Genomic DNA, 13,498 nt, shown 5'->3' with positions numbered 1-13,498 from the left:
ATGTTTAGATTTGACAAAATCTAAGTCATTAGTGTATGTATACTTGTGTGAATACAATTATTCACAAAAATTCATAGTTTTCATTACTACTGCCTTGCCATCTTGAATGTATCTTAGCTGGTTACAGCGCACTTCCTTGTATTCAGGAAATTTTCCATTTGAATCTCAACATTGATTCATTTTTCATTTACATTTAATGGAATTGAATATAATGGAATATTTTACAAAAATGTGTCAATTCTATTGGTCAAAGCATATTTGTATATCATTGGTGCTATGTTTCAATACTGGAAAAAATATTAATTGATCCCCTTTGATTAACGGTGTATTCTGAACAAAAGTTGGGCACTTTCATTTGTTTTGTGTTTTGGGCTGGTAAATTAAATTCGTATTTTGGTTTTGTTGTGATTTTGATTGTCAAATATATGCACGATTTTGGTTCTGTTTTTTTTTTTTTAAAAGCTCAATTTGTTTGTTTTAGATGTTTGATTTTCCTAAGTCATGTGGAAAAAATAGGTAAGAAAATGGTAAAATAGCGTAACAAAACATTAAGAATGCTAACACGAAGTGCAAGATCATAAAAACAGTTCAGAAAGTAAAAAATATGGCGGAAAAACTTGATAAAAATAAAACTTATAGGGTGAGAAACCCCTGGAGATAAAAACACGGCATAAGGCTCTAATTTTGGTGCTAAATAATGTTTGGGTTTTGGCTCTATAAATCTTAAGGGTTTAGGTTTTGTATTTGGTTTTTGGAATTAAGCTTCTGGCAGGTTCTGAATTCAGACACCCAGTTTCACCCATCTCTATTGGGAACCAGTGGCCAAAAAGTATCTTTTTATGTATCTATTTTAGTGTATTATGTTAATTTTGATCATTTGTTGGTGTTCATTTTTACATGTTGGAAAACCCTCATATTAATTGGAAAATGTATGTAGTTGCAATGAGGAAGAAACACTCAGCCATATAAAACTTCCTGATACCGATATACAAAAATAGATCAAAAATATATGCATGGAATTAGGTGCATTCGGTTATGTGTTAGCGTATTTCTTTTCATGGGCTCTGTGGCGCAATGGATAGCGCATTGGACTTCTAGGTGGTTGCAGATATTCATATTAATTGGAAAATGTATGTAGTTGCAATGAGGAAGAAACACTCAGCCATATAAAACTTCCTGATACCGTTATACAAAAATAGATCAAAAATATATGCATGGAATTAGGTGCATTCGGTTATGTGTTAGCGTATTTCTTTTCATGGGCTCTGTGGCGCAATGGATAGCGCATTGGACTTCTAGGTGATTGCAGATATTCAAAGGTTGTGGGTTCGAGTCCCACCAGAGTCACTTTTGTAATGCATTACATGGGCATTTACCACATTTTGGAACTGTTTTTGTTGATTTTGCAATAAACACATGTTTAGATTTGACAAAATGTAAGTCATAAGTGTATGTATACTTGTGTGAATACAATTATTCACAAAAATTCATAGTTTTCATTACTACTGCCTTGCCATCTTGAATGTATCTCAGCTGGTTACAGCGCACTTCCTTCTATTCAGGAAATTTTCCATTTGAATCTCAACATTGATTCATTTTTCATTTACATTTAATGGAATTGAATATAATGGAATATTTTACAAAAATGTGTCAATTCTATTGGTCAAAGCATATTTGTATAGCATTGGTGCTATGTTTCAATACTGGAAAAAATATTAATTGGTCCCCTTAGATTAACAGTGTATTCTGAACATACTGTAAGGTGGGCACTTTCATTTGTTTTGTGTTTTGGGCTGGTAAATTAAATTCGTATTTTGGTTTGGTTGTGATTTGGATTGTCAAATATATGCACAATTTTGGTTCTGTTTTTTTTTTTTTTAAAGCTCAATTTGTTTGTTTTAGATGTTTGATTTTCCTAAGTCATGGGGAAAAAATAGGTAAGAAAATGGTAAAATAGCGTAAAAAAACATTAAGAATGCTAACACGAAGTGCAAGATCATAAAAACAGTTCAGAAACTAAAAAATATAGCGGAAAAACTTGATAAAAATAAAACTGATAGGGTGAGAAAGCCCTGGAGATAAAAACACGGCATAAGGCTCTTATTTTGGTGCTAAATAATGTTTGGGTTTTGGCTCTAAAAATCTTAAGGGTTTAGGTTTTGTATTTGGTTTTTGGAATGAAGCTTCTGGCAGGTTCTGAATTCAGACACCCAGTTTCACCCATCTTTTTTGATAACCAGTGTCCAAAAAGGGTCTTTTTATGTATCTATTTTAGTGTATTATGTTCATTTTGATCATTTTTTGGTGTTCATTTTTACATGTTGGAAAACCCTCATATTACTTGGAAAATTTATGTAGTTGCAATGAGGAAGAAACACTCAGCCATATAAACACTTCCTGATCCTGATATTCAAAAAAAGATCAAAAATGTATGCATGGAATTAGATGCATTCGGTTATGAGTTAGCGGATTTCTTTTCATGGGCTCTGTGGCGCAATGGATAGCGCATTGGACTTCTAGGTGGTTGCAGATATTCAAAGGTTGTGGCTTCGAGTCCCACCAGAGTCGCTTTTGTAATGCATTACATGGGCATTTACCACATTTTGGAACTGTTTTTGTTGATTTTGCAATAAACACATGTTTAGATTTGACAAAATCTAAGTCATAAGTGTATGTACTGTATACTTGTGTGAATACAACTATTCACAAAAATTCATAGTTTTCATTACTACTGCCTTGCCATCTTGAATGTATCTTAGCTGGTTACAGCGCACTTCCTTGTATTCAGGAAATTTTCCATTTGAATCTCAACATTAATTCATTTTTCATTTACATTTAATGGAATTGAATATAATGGAATATTTTACAAAAATGTGTCAATTCTATTGGTCAAAGCATATTTGTATAGCATTGGTGCTATGTTTCAATACTGGAAAAAATATTAATTGGTCCCCTTTGATTAACGCTGTATTCTGAACAAAAGGTGGGCACTTTCATTTGTTTTGTGTTTTGGGCTGGTAAATTAAATTCGTATTTTGGTTTTGTTGTGATTTTGATTGTCAAATATATGCACGATTTTGGTTCTGTTTTTTTTTTTTAAAAGCTCAATTTGTTTGTTTTAGATGTTTGATTTTCCTAAGTCATGTGGAAAAAATAGGTAAGAAAATGGTAAAATAGCGTAACAAAACATTAAGACTGCTAACACGAAGTGCAAGATCATAAAAACAGTTCAGAAAGTAAAAAATATAGCGGAAAAACTTGATAAAAATAAAACTGATAGGGTGAGAAACCCCTGGAGATAAAAACACGGCATAAGGCTCTTATTTTGGTGCTAAATAATGTTTGGGTTTTGGCTCTAAAAAACTTAAGGGTTTAGGTTTTGTATTTGGTTTTTGGAATTAAGCTTCTGGCAGGTTCTGAATTCAGACACCCAGTTTCACCCATCTTTTTTGATAACCAGTGTCCAAAAAGGGTCTTTTTATGTATCTATTTTAGTGTATTATGTTCATTTTGATCATTTTTTGGTGTTCATTTTTACATGTTGGAAAACCCTCATATTACTTGGAAAATTTATGTAGTTGCAATGAGGAAGAAACACTCAGCCATATAAACACTTCCTGATCCTGATATTCAAAAAAAGATCAAAAATGTATGCATGGAATTAGATGCATTCGGTTATGAGTTAGCGGATTTCTTTTCATGGGCTCTGTGGCGCAATGGATAGCGCATTGGACTTCTAGGTGGTTGCAGATATTCAAAGGTTGTGGCTTCGAGTCCCACCAGAGTCGCTTTTGTAATGCATTACATGGGCATTTACCACATTTTGGAACTGTTTTTGTTGATTTTGCAATAAACACATGTTTAGATTTGACAAAATCTAAGTCATAAGTGTATGTACTGTATACTTGTGTGAATACAACTATTCACAAAAATTCGTAGTTTTCATTACTACTGCCTTGCCATCTTGAATGTATCTTAGCTGGTTACAGCGCACTTCCTTGTATTCAGGAAATTTTCCATTTGAATCTCAACATTAATTCATTTTTCATTTACATTTAATGGAATTGAATATAATGGAATATTTTACAAAAATGTGTCAATTCTATTGGTCAAAGCATATTTGTATAGCATTGGTGCTATGTTTCAATACTGGAAAAAATATTAATTGGTCCCCTTTGATTAACGGTTTATTCTGAACAAAAGGTGGGCACTTTCATTTGTTTTGTGTTTTGGGCTGGTAAATTAAATTCGTATTTTGGTTTTGTTGTGATTTTGATTGTCAAATATATGCACGATTTTGGTTCTGTTTTTTTTTTTTAAAAGCTCAATTTGTTTGTTTTAGATGTTTGATTTTCCTAAGTCATGTGGAAAAAATAGGTAAGAAAATGGTAAAATAGCGTAACAAAACATTAAGAATGCTAACACGAAGTGCAAGATCATAAAAACAGTTCAGAAAGTAAAAAATATGGCGTAAAAACTTGATAAAAATAAAACTGATAGGGTGAGAAACCCCTGGAGATAAAAACACGCATAAGGCTCTAATTTTGGTGCTAAATAATGTTTGGGTTTTGGCTCTATAAATCTTAAGGGTTTAGGTTTTGTATTTAGTTTTTGGAATTAAGCTTCTGGCAGGTTCTGAATTCAGACACCCAGTTTCACCCATCTCTATTGGGAACCAGTGGCCAAAAAGGATCTTTTTATGTATCTATTTTAGTGTATTATGTTCATTTTGATCATTTGTTGGTGTTCATTTTTACATGTTGGAAAACCTTCATATTAATTGGAAAATGTATGTAGTTGCAATGAGGAAGAAACACTCAGCCATATAAAACTTCCTGATACCGTTATACAAAAATAGATCAAAAATATATGCATGGAATTAGGTGCATTCGGTTATGTGTTAGCATATTTCTTTTCATGGGCTCTGTGGCGCAAAGGATAGCGTATTGGACTTCTAGGTGGTTGCAGATATTCATATTCATATTAATTGGAAAATGTATGTAATTGCAATGAGGAAGAAACACTCAGCCATATAACACTTCCTGATACCAATATACAAAAATAGATCAAAAATATATGCATGGAATTAGGTGCATTCGGTTATGTGTTAGCGTATATCTTTTCATGGGCTCTGTGGCGCAATGGATAGCGCATTGGACTTCTAGGTGGTTGCAGATATTCATATTAATTGGAAAATGTATGTAATTGCAATGAGGAAGAAACACTCAGCCATATAACACTTCCTGATACCGATATCCAAAAATAGATCAAAAATATATGCATGGAATTAGGTGCATTCGGTTATGTGTTAGCGTATATCTTTTCATGGGCTCTGTGGCGCAATGGATAGCGCATTGGACTTCTAGGTGGTTGCAGATATTCATATTAATTGGAAAATGTATGTAATTGCAATGAGGAAGAAACACTCAGCCATATAACACTTCCTGATACCGATATCCAAAAATAGATCAAAAATATATGCATGGAATTAGGTGCATTCGGTTATGTGTTAGCGTATTTCTTTTCATTGGCTCTCTGGCGCAATGGATAGCGCATTGGACTTCTAGGTGGTTGCAGATATTCAAAGGTTGTGGGTTCGAGTCCCACCAGAGTCACTTTTGTAATGCATTACATGGGCATTTACCACATTTTGGAACTGTTTTTGTTGATTTTGCAATAAACACATGTTTAGATTTGACAAAATCTAAGTCATAAGTGTATGTATACTTGTGTGAATACAATTATTCACAAAAATTCATAGTTTTCATTACTACTGCCTTGCCATCTTGAATGGTTACAGCGCACTTCCTTGTATTCAGGAAATTTTCCATTTGGATCTCAACATTGATTCATTTTTCATTTACATTTAATGGAATTGAATATAATGGAATATTTTACAAAACGTGTCAATTCTATTGGTCAAAGCATATTTGTATAGCATTGGTGCTATGTTCCAATACTGAGAAAAATATTAATTGGTCCCCTTAGATTAATGGTGTATTCTGAACATACTGTAAGGTGGGCACTTTCATTTGTTTTGTGTTTTGGGCTGGTAAATTAAATTCGTATTTTGGTTTGGTTGTGATTTGGATTGTCAAATATATGCACAATTTTGGTTCTGTTTTTTTTTTTTTTAAAGCTCAATTTGTTTGTTTTAGATGTTTGATTTTCCTAAGTCATGGGGAAAAAATAGGTAAGAAAATGGTAAAATAGCGTAAAAAAACATTAAGAATGCTAACAGGAAGTGCAAGATCATAAAAACAGTTCAGAAAGTAAAAAATATAGCGGAAAAACTTGATAAAAATAAAACTGATAGGGTGAGAAACCCCTGGAGATAAAAACACGGCATAAGGCTCTTATTTTGGTGCTAAATAATGTTTGGGTTTTGGCTCTAAAAAACTTAAGGGTTTAGGTTTTGTATTTGGTTTTTGGAATTAAGCTTCTGGCAGGTTCTGAATTCAGACACCCAGTTTCACCCATCTTTTTTGATAACCAGTGTCCAAAAAGGGTCTTTTTATGTATCTATTTTAGTGTATTATGTTCATTTTGATCATTTTTTGGTGTTCATTTTTACATGTTGGAAAACCCTCATATTACTTGGAAAATTTATGTAGTTGCAATGAGGAAGAAACACTCAGCCATATAAACACTTCCTGATCCTGATATTCAAAAAAAGATCAAAAATGTATGCATGGAATTAGGTGCATTCGGTTATGAGTTAGCGGATTTCTTTTCATGGGCTCTGTGGCGCAATGGATAGCGCATTGGACTTCTAGGTGGTTGCAGATATACAAAGGTTGTGGGTTCGAGTCCCACCAGAGTCACTTTTGTAATGCATTACATGGGCATTTACCACATTTTGGAACTGTTTTTGTTGATTTTGCAATAAACACATGTTTAGATTTGACAAAATCTAAGTCATAAGTGTATGTACTGTATACTTGTGTGAATACAACTATTCACAAAAATTCATAGTTTTCATTACTACTGCCTTGCCATCTTGAATGTATCTTAGCTGGTTACAGCGCACTTCCTTGTATTCAGGAAATTTTCCATTTGAATCTCAACATTAATTCATTTTTCATTTACATTTAATGGAATTGAATATAATGGAATATTTTACAAAAATGTGTCAATTCTATTGGTCAAAGCATATTTGTATAGCATTGGTGCTATGTTTCAATACTGGAAAAAATATTAATTGGTCCCCTTTGATTAACGGTGTATTCTGAACAAAAGGTGGGCACTTTCATTTGTTTTGTGTTTTGGGCTGGTAAATTAAATTCGTATTTTGGTTTTGTTGTGATTTTGATTGTCAAATATATGCACGATTTTGGTTCTGTTTTTTTTTTTTAAAAGCTCAATTTGTTTGTTTTAGATGTTTGATTTTCCTAAGTCATGTGGAAAAAATAGGTAAGAAAATGGTAAAATAGCGTAACAAAACATTAAGACTGCTAACACGAAGTGCAAGATCATAAAAACAGTTCAGAAAGTAAAAAATATAGCGGAAAAACTTGATAAAAATAAAACTGATAGGGTGAGAAACCCCTGGAGATAAAAACACGGCATAAGGCTCTTATTTTGGTGCTAAATAATGTTTGGGTTTTGGCTCTAAAAAACTTAAGGGTTTAGGTTTTGTATTTGGTTTTTGGAATTAAGCTTCTGGCAGGTTCTGAATTCAGACACCCAGTTTCACCCATCTTTTTTGATAACCAGTGTCCAAAAAGGGTCTTTTTATGTATCTATTTTAGTGTATTATGTTCATTTTGATCATTTTTTGGTGTTCATTTTTACCCAATTTCTTGCCTCCATTTCCTCTCTGAATGAGAAGAGTGAGCTGCTAGTTCTTGGGGATTTCAACTTCAATTGGCTTGACCCTAAAAACCACAAAATCCAGATACAACTCAAGTCACTTAACCTTTCGCAACTCATTTCCCAACCCACACGAATAAACCTGAAGTCGCATAACCATTCCTTGCTAGACTGGATTCTCTCCTCAAACCCCAGCAGAATCCAATCCTCTGGCATCCTTCCTGACATTTTCAGTGACCATGCAATAGTGTACTGTGTAAGGAAAATTAAACCGCCCCATTCAAGCCCCAAAGTTCTCCTCACTAGAACATTTAAAAACTTTAACCCACAACAGTTTCTGGATGACCTTACCAACTGCCCATGGCACAGAATCGATTTAATTCCCGACCCTGATTCTGCGCTTGACTATTTCCAATCCGAGTTCTTAAAACTCTGCGATACCCATGCTCCACTACGCAAAATAAGGATACGGGGGGCCCACCTTCCATGGGTTACACCTGACCTTATAGCACTCTACCAGTTCAGGGATGCCTTGTGGAAAAGCTACAAAGTAACTGGCACTACCAAGGATCTCAATCACTACAGATGCCTGCGGAACGTGTGCACAAGGCAAACAAGGCATGCAAAAGCACAATATTACTCTGACAATCTCCTCCAGAATACATCAAACCCAGCTAATTTCTGGAAGGTTATCAACAATATATTCCAGCCTCCTAACCATCAACAACCAAGTAATATCACTAAGGGGGATATTACTCTGACAAACCCCACTGACATTGCAAATGCATTCAATGATTACTTTGTGGGGTGTGCCACTAACTTATTAGCGAAACGCAGCACAAACCCCAAACCTGAATCTCATCCTGGGAGTACCCCTATAGTCCCACCCCCTCCCAACACTGCCCACAATTTTCAATTTAGCCCAGTATCTGAAGAGGAGATTACACAAGCGCTCCTCAAACTAAAACTAAGCAGCCAATGTGGACCCGACTTACTACAATCTAGGTTCCTACGACTTGGTGCCCCAGCCATTGCCAAACCAATTGCGTCCATAGTCAACTCTATCCTGTCTGCAGGCCATATCCCTAAGACCTGGAAAACTGCCAGAGTTGTCCCAATCTTCAAAAGTGGGGACAAAAACACTGTCTCAAACTACAGGCCAATCTCACTTCTCCCAATTCTATCCAAAGTTATGGAAAAATGTGTCCACTCCCAATTAAGCGAGTTCTACACCAAGACAAATTTCCCTAGCCAATTCCAGTCTGGGTTTCGTCCCAAACACTCCACCGTAACTACCCTGCTAAAAGTTTGCAATGAAATCCAGTGTGGAATGGAACGGGGACAACTCACTGGTGCAGTATTCCTAGATTTTGCAAAGGCTTTTGACACAGTTGATCATGCTATCCTGCTTAACAAACTCCAGAGCTCTGGAATAGGGAAACATGCTTTAAACTGGTTTCAGTCCTACCTATCAGGAAGATCCCAACATGTGTCCATCTCAGGCTCTAACTCCAACCCCCTGGATATCACCTGTGGTGTCCCGCAAGGCTCTGTTCTGGGGCCCCTACTCTTCTCAGTGTTCATTAATGATCTTCCCACAGCTTGTAAGGAAGCCTCAATACACATGTATGCAGATGACACAATCCTGTATGCACACAGCCATAGCCTCTCTGACCTTCAACACATACTTCAGTCTGACTTTTTGAGACTCGAAAACTGGATTTCCCAAAACAAACTGTTTTTAAACACTGACAAGACTGTAACAATGGTATTTGGGACCAAGACTAAATTTGTAAAGCTTCCAGTGACTGAGCTCCTGATTAGAACCAACGCTAAAACCACCCTAACACCTGTCACTAGTTTTAAATACCTGGGCTTATGGTTTGACTCCCACTTAACATTCGGGATGCACATTGATACCCTGACAACCAAGACCTATGCCAAACTAGGGGTACTTTACAGGAACAAATCCTCCCTAAGTCTCCTGGTCAGAAAGCGTATTGCACAGCAGATGCTAATGCCAATTATTGACTATGGAGACATAGTATATGGCTCGGCTCCTCAAACCCACCTTAGCAAACTTGACACCCTCTACAATTCAATTTGTCGTTTTGTTCTCCAATGCAACTACAACACACATCACTGCGAAATGCTCAAAGAACTAGATTGGTCATCACTAGAGTCTAGGCGCAAAGTTCACCTTTCCTGTCTCACCCTCAAATACTTTCTGGGCAAGCTACCCAGCTACCTGAACAAGCTCCTCACCCCTACCACATGCAGTACCTATCACCTGAGATCAGACTCCAAAAGACTATTCATGGTCCCAAGACTCAACAAAGTATCCGGACGTTCCTCCTTCTCCTTCCGTGCACCCCAAAACTGGAACAACCTACCAGAGACTCTCATATCCACCACCAGCTTAAGTTCTTTCAAATCTAAGGCTGTCTCACACTTTAATCTGGTCTGTAACTGTTTCACACGCTCATAATATATATTTTCTTTAACTGTGCATGCAATGTCTTGTATATAAATGTATACCTTGTTCATTTATGTAACTGTATTTGTAACCATGTATTATTTGTTTTACTCTGTGCCCAGGACATACTTGAAAACGAGAGGTAACTCTCAATGTATTACTTCCTGGTAAAATATTTTATAAATAAATAAATAAACATGTTGGAAAACCCTCATATTACTTGGAAAATTTATGTAGTTGCAATGAGGAAGAAACACTCAGCCATATAAACACTTCCTGATCCTGATATTCAAAAAAAGATCAAAAATGTATGCATGGAATTAGGTGCATTCGGTTATGAGTTAGCGGATTTCTTTTCATGGGCTCTGTGGCGCAATGGATAGCGCATTGGACTTCTAGGTGGTTGCAGATATACAAAGGTTGTGGGTTCGAGTCCCACCAGAGTCACTTTTGTAATGCATTACATGGGCATTTTACACATTTTGGAACTATTTTTGTTGATTTTGCAATAAACACATGTTTAGATTTGACAATTTGCTACTAGTGAAACGTACAAAAATAAAGGTAAAAGGCCCGGGTTTAGGCAGTTTATTCAAGTGTGAAAAGTTAGTCATAAGTGTATCTATACTTGTGTGAATGCAACTTTTCACAAAAATTCATACAGTAGTTTTCATTACTACTGTCTTGCAATCTTGAATGTATCTTAGCTGTTAAAGCGCACTTCCTTGTATTCAGGAAATTTTCCATTTGAATCTCAACATTGATTAATTTTTCATTTACAATTAATGGAATTGAATATAATGGAATATTTTACAAAAATGTGTCAATTCTATTGGTCAAAGCATATTTGTATAGCATTGGTGCTATGTTTCAATACTGGAAAAAATATTAATTGGTCCCCTTTGATTAACGGTGTATTGTGAACAAAAGGTGGGCACTTTCATTTGTTTTGTGTTTTGGGCTGGTAAATTAAATTCGTATTTTGGTTTGGTTGTGATTTTGATTGTCAAATATATGCACAATTTTGGTTTTGGTTCTGTTTTTTTTTTTTAAAGCTCAATTTGTTTGTTTTAGATCTTTGATTTTCCTAAGTCATGGGGAAAAATAGGTAAGAAAATGGTAAAATAGCGTAACAAAACATTAAGAATGCTAACATGAAGTGCAAGATCATAAAAACAGTTCAGAAAGTAAAAAATATAACGGAAAAACTTGATAAAAATAAAACTGATAGGGTGAGAAACCCCTGGAGATAAAAACTCGGCATAAGGCTCTAATTTTGGTGCTAAATAATGTTTGGGTTTTGGCTCTAAAAATCTTAAGGGTTTAGGTTTTGTATTTGTTTTTTGGAATTAAGCTTCTTGGAGGTTCTGAATTCAGACACCCAGTTTCACCCATCTCTTTTGGGAACCAGTGGCCAAAAGGGGTCTTTCTATGTATCTATTTTAGTGTATTATGTTCATTTTGATCATTTGTTGGTGTTCATTTTTACATGTGGAAACCCCTCATATTACTTGGAAAATGTATGTAGTTGCAATGAGGAAGAAACACTCAGCCATATAACACTTCCTGATTCTGATATTCAAAAAAAAGATCAAAAATGTATGCATGGAATTAGGTGCATTCGGTTATGAGTTAGCGGATTTCTTTTCATGGGCTTTGTGGCGCAATGGATAGTGCATTGGACTTCTAGGTGGTTGCAGATATTCAAAGGTTGTGGGTTCGAGTACCACCAGAGTCGCTTTTGTAATGCATTACATGGGCATTTTACACATTTTGGAACTGTTTTTGTTGAGTTTGCAATAAACACATGTTTAGATTTGACAATATGTTACTAGTGAAACGTAAAAAAATAAAGGTAAAAGGCCCGGGTGTAGGCAGTTTATTCAAGTGTGAAAAGTAAGTCATAAGTGTATGTATACTTGTGTGAATGCAACTATTCACAAAAATTCATAGTTTACATTACTACTGCCTTGCCATCTTGAATGTATCTTAGCAGGTTACAGCGCACTTCCTTGTATTCAGGAAATTTTCCATTTGAATCTCAACATTGATTCATTTTTCATTTACATTTAATGGAATTGAATATAATGGAATATTTTACAAAACGTGTCAATTCTATTGGTCAAAGCATATTTGAATAGCATTGGTGCTATGTTTCAATACTGGGAAAAATATTAATTGGTCCCCTTTGATTAATGGTGTATTCTGAACATAAGGTGGGCACTTTCATTTGTTTTGTGTTTTGGGCTGGTAAATTAAATTCGTATTTTGGTTTGGTTGTGATTTTGATTGTCAAATATATGCACAATTTTGGTTTTGGTTCTGTTATTTTTTTAAAGCTCAATTTGTTTGTTTTAGATGTTTGATTTTCCTAAGTCATGGGGAAAAAATAGGTAAGAAAATGGTAAAATAGCGTAACAAAACATTAAGAATGCTAACACGAAGTGCAAGATCATAAAAACAGTTCAGAAAGCGACCTCCCCCAGCCATTGGTGGGGGGGTTTCATGACTAGGGGGAGCCGGCCTTCCCCCCCGCTGGCCCGCCCCCGCACCGACCTCCCCGTTACAGGGGAGGGGTCCAAGCACACCTAATTTAAGGCCAAGCTGGCGGGGGCTTGTCCTCTTTGCCTCCCGCCAGCCAAATCCCACCCACACATCCCCTTTAGTTACGATAGGGCAATCTGATGGTAACCATCAGACAATGTGAGCGGGGTATGCTCGGTAGGTAGCTGGGAATAAAGCTGTTATGTGTTGTTAATGCTTCTCTGTTCTGTTGCAGTACGGAATTCTGTTACTCTGCTGATCTTGAAAGGAACAAGGTTCCAAGCAGGAGGGTTTTTTGACCGGCTTTGCCTTTGTCGCGGCGGCTCGTGGGGGGTAGGTGCTTGTTCTTGCCAGACCGGGAGCTGGGCCGTTTGAGCCCGGGGGGAGCACGAGTGGGCGAGGTCAGATATTCATGACGTCGATAACCCGCTCGCTCAGACGGCAGCGGCGTGGGGGCCGGCTGACCCTCCCCTTCCTGTCAATGTACACTCTGGCGGGGAGTAGCATTTACCCCTCTTAATTTAAATAAATAGCCGCGGCCATTTTACCTCCAGTCTTGTCTCCTGTCGTTATTTGGGGTATTTCGGGGCCGAAGCGGGTGGAGGGGGGGGGGGGGGAACTGCCTGGCAACCTCCCTGGTCAAGTAAAAAATATAGCGGAAAAACT

General features: G+C 36.3%; 6 non-coding genes across 6 annotated transcripts; all 6 read left to right on the top strand.

Moving 5' to 3' along the window:
• The first annotated feature begins 1,261 nt into the window (after positions 1 to 1,261).
• On the top strand, positions 1,262 to 1,347 carry TRNAR-UCU (transfer RNA arginine (anticodon UCU)). The gene is given in 2 exon segments: positions 1,262 to 1,298; positions 1,312 to 1,347. It is a non-coding gene; the product is annotated as a tRNA-Arg (tRNA).
• Positions 1,348 to 2,482: 1,135 nt separating this feature from the next.
• On the top strand, positions 2,483 to 2,568 carry TRNAR-UCU (transfer RNA arginine (anticodon UCU)). The gene is given in 2 exon segments: positions 2,483 to 2,519; positions 2,533 to 2,568. It is a non-coding gene; the product is annotated as a tRNA-Arg (tRNA).
• Positions 2,569 to 3,702: 1,134 nt separating this feature from the next.
• Positions 3,703 to 3,788, top strand: TRNAR-UCU (transfer RNA arginine (anticodon UCU)). The gene is given in 2 exon segments: positions 3,703 to 3,739; positions 3,753 to 3,788. It is a non-coding gene; the product is annotated as a tRNA-Arg (tRNA).
• Positions 3,789 to 5,529: 1,741 nt separating this feature from the next.
• TRNAR-UCU (transfer RNA arginine (anticodon UCU)) lies at positions 5,530 to 5,615 on the top strand. The gene is given in 2 exon segments: positions 5,530 to 5,566; positions 5,580 to 5,615. It is a non-coding gene; the product is annotated as a tRNA-Arg (tRNA).
• A 1,123-nt stretch (positions 5,616 to 6,738) lies between these two features.
• Positions 6,739 to 6,824, top strand: TRNAR-UCU (transfer RNA arginine (anticodon UCU)). The gene is given in 2 exon segments: positions 6,739 to 6,775; positions 6,789 to 6,824. It is a non-coding gene; the product is annotated as a tRNA-Arg (tRNA).
• A 3,825-nt stretch (positions 6,825 to 10,649) lies between these two features.
• On the top strand, positions 10,650 to 10,735 carry TRNAR-UCU (transfer RNA arginine (anticodon UCU)). Its single transcript is given in 2 exon segments — positions 10,650 to 10,686; positions 10,700 to 10,735. It is a non-coding gene; the product is annotated as a tRNA-Arg (tRNA).
• The last annotated feature ends 2,763 nt before the right edge of the window (positions 10,736 to 13,498 follow it).

This window comes from Ascaphus truei, chromosome 1, assembly GCF_040206685.1.
Source record: "Ascaphus truei isolate aAscTru1 chromosome 1, aAscTru1.hap1, whole genome shotgun sequence".
NCBI lineage: Eukaryota > Metazoa > Chordata > Amphibia > Anura > Ascaphidae > Ascaphus > Ascaphus truei.
This window is presented reverse-complemented; position numbering and strand designations above follow the sequence as displayed.